The sequence below is a fragment of the Pinus tabuliformis genome, chromosome X (genome assembly GCF_031772625.1).
Source record: "Pinus tabuliformis cultivar Carrire ecotype Pingquan chromosome X, CPIR1, whole genome shotgun sequence".
Taxonomy (NCBI): Eukaryota; Viridiplantae; Streptophyta; class Pinopsida; order Pinales; family Pinaceae; genus Pinus; species Pinus tabuliformis.
Window position 1 is genome coordinate 745422186 of NC_142308.1, and position 3477 is coordinate 745425662.

Below are 3477 nucleotides of genomic sequence, written 5' to 3' on the forward strand. Positions count from 1 at the left end.
ATTGACCTCGGACCATAAGCCAATACAGCTGCTTTTAGAGGACGAGGAAGATTTGGGACCCATTCCCTTCCGATTCAGCCCCCTGTGGATTGAGAAGCCGGGTTTTTTTGAAACAGTGAAAGATGCATGGGACAAGCCCATTATAGGTTCCCCCAGCTACATATGGGAGCAGAAGATGAAGGCAACAAAAAAGGCGTTGAAGGAGTGGATTAAAAAGCCTGCACCCAATCCAACCAACCAAAGGAAAGAAGCAACTCAGAGGCTGCACACAATGCAAATGGAAATGGAGAATAAAGATATAACAGCTGAGATTCTGGATGAGGAAGTCAAAACTCAACGCTCTACATATCAAGCCTTCCGAGTTGAAGAAGAGTATTGGAGATTAAAGTCTAGGAGCTTATGGCTAAAGGCAGGGGACCGGAACACTTCTTATTTCCACAAACAATACAGAGCTAGACTATCTCGGAACCATATAGCGGAAATTAAAACTATGGAGGGACAGGACTGCAAAGGGTTTGACCAGGTGAAAGCTGCAGCTGAGGCACATTTTAGGAATTTATATAATAATGGAACTCAAGCTGAAGAAGGGGAAATCAATGACTTTCTTTCTAATATTCCCCAGCTTGTCAATGATGAAGAAAATACAGTCCTATGCAGACCTATCACAACCGAGGAGGTCATTCAAGTGATCTGGTCAATGGAAGCCGATAAGGCCCCTGGACCCGATGGATTCTCTATCCATTTTTATCAATCTTGCTGGGAAGTTATCAAATCTGACCTCCTCAAAATGATCAAAGGATTTATGATTAAAGCTAAAATAGGAGGAGGTATCAAATCCACCTTCCTAGCTTTAATCCCAAAGGAATCCAATCCTGAAACCTTTGCAAGATTCAGGCCAATATCGTTGTGTAACGCTTCTTACAAAATCATAGCCAAGCTCCTAGCAAATCGACTCAAGCCTTTGCTCAAAAAGCTGATCTCCAGTAACCAAGGCGGATTTGTGGAAGGCAGATATATTATGGACAACGTCATTCAGGTCCAGGAAACTATTCACTCAAGCAAACAACGGGGCGAGAAAGGTATGTTGATCAAACTCGATATGGCAAATGCATTCGATAGAGTAAATCGTTTGTTTCTATGCAAAGTCCTGCTCTCTTTTGGTTTCTCTCAACACTTTGTCCAGCTTATCAAAGCATGCATAGAAACCCCGTGGATTGCCCCTCTTGTCAACGGACGTCCCACCAACTTCTTCCAAGCTCAAAGGGGCATCAGGCAGGGTTGCCCTCTCTCCCCCTTCCTGTATATTCTCATGGCAGACTCTCTAAGCAGGAAGTTAGCAGTTGAAAAATCCGTTGGTTCCCTCCCGGGACTCAAACCTTCCGAGGCATCATCACCCTTAAATCATGCTCTTTTCGCAGATGATTCTCTGCTCCTCGGAGGTGTTTCTACCAGAATAGCGAAAGCATTTGACAATGTACTGAAAAGTTATTGCAGGGTTACTGGAGCTCTCATCAATGAGAGCAAAAGTGAAATATACAGTTGGAACGCGGAACAGCAAGAGATCTCCAACATCTCGAGGATACTCGGGTTCAAAGGCCAGGCCAAGTGGGACAGCTTCAGATATCTTGGCCTTCCCATTTCCTCTGGAGCAAACAAGAGATGTTTTTGGACTCATATAATCAGCAAAATTAAATCCAAAATCACAAACTGGGGCGGTTATTGGTTAACAAAAGGAGGCAAATCCATTCTTATTAAAACGCAGCTGTCAGCTCTTCCCATATATCAATCAGCATTTCTCCTCGCCCCCAAATTTGTCACGGACCAGATAGCATCCCTGATCAGGAACTTCCTATGGCAAGGCGGGAAAGGAAACGAAAGAAAGTTGCACTTAGTTAAATGGGAAACGGTCAAGAGGCCAATAGATGAGGGTGGTCTTCAAATAAGGGACCCCTCCTTTATCAACAAATCGCTGGGCGGCAAACTGCTGTGGAAAATTGTAAGTGAACCCTCACATCCTATCAGCATAATATTACAGTCTAAATACTCAGATAAAGAAGCGATAAGGAAAATGCAAATACAGTCCACAGCGGCCAGCTCGCAGGTATGGAGGCTATGTTGCAAGAGTAGCGAATTCTTCAAAAACCACATGTACAGAATACCCGGAAATGGTAAGTCCACACAACTATGGAAGGATCGAATTATGGGGAAAGATCCGCTGGCGGAAAGAGAGGATATTGCAGAGCTAAGAAATTGGCTGGAAAGAGCAGGAGTTAACAGAGTATACGATCTGGCAAGTTGGGATGAACGTGGAGAATGGCTAAAATGGGACTTCCACGGAGTCCCTGAGCGCCTAAAGGATCAACAGATCCAACTTGAGAACCTGTTAGAAGACGCCACCCCAGTTAGCAGATTTAAAAAGGATCGATGGGGTTGGGGAAAGTCTGGAAAATACACCTCAGCAGAGGGATATAAGTCTCTTCAAGGAAAAAGGATCAGCCATCATACTCCAGCCTTTTGGAAGCAGATTTGGGAGCCATTAGCGCTACCAAAAATAAATTTTTTCTTCTGGACCTTGGTACACAACAAGTTATTGACAGGGGACAATCTGACAAAAAGAAAGTATGAAGGACCCCATAGATGCGCTCTCTGTAGATGTCAATCAGAAACTGCCCAGCATTTGTTTCTTGAATGCGCCTTTGCCAAGAAGGTGTGGGGACTCCTCCTCGACGAGTTCCAGATCATTCTCCCACAGCAAACCTCAGTCTCTGAGCTGTTCGCGAATTGGTGTGCTAGCTACCCCAAAGGCATCCTCCCCAAGTCATTTTGGCGCAGAATATGGATAGCGTTGCCAAAGTTTGTTTGCTGGCAACTGTGGTTAACCAGAAATCAGCAGATCTTTAAAGAAACACAGTATTCCCCGCACCAGGTTGCAGCAAAAGCTAAGGCCCTTCTGTTGGAAGCGGCTCAGCAGCAATACAACAAAGAAGACCCCCTTCTCAGGCCAGAAGAAAAAAGGTGGCTTGCTATAGATCCGCTGCCCCGAAATTATAGAAACTCACCACTGAAAGCAAACCTGGAATGGAGAAAAAGAGAGACTGATGACATCTTTCAAAGTTGGTGGAGGGCGCAAAATGTAACTACCATCTTCTTCGATGGAGCGTCCAAAGGGAATCCTGGAGTAGCAGGTGCTGGCGGGGTTATCTACTTTGTGGAAGGGCTCCCCACTGTTTCCTTTGCATGGGGTCTCGGAGAGAAAACAAACAACCAAGCGGAGATTCTGGGGCTGCTAAAGGCATGTCACATTGCAAGAGAGAAAAGTGCCAAAGATATTCAAGTCTTCGGAGACTCAGAAATTTTAATCAAAAAACTAATCAGAGAGGAATACTTTAACAATGTAGGGCTCAACAAAATATTGGATAGGCTGAAGGCGGTTCTAAAGAGTTTTGACTCATGCAAATTTTATCATATACTCAGAAA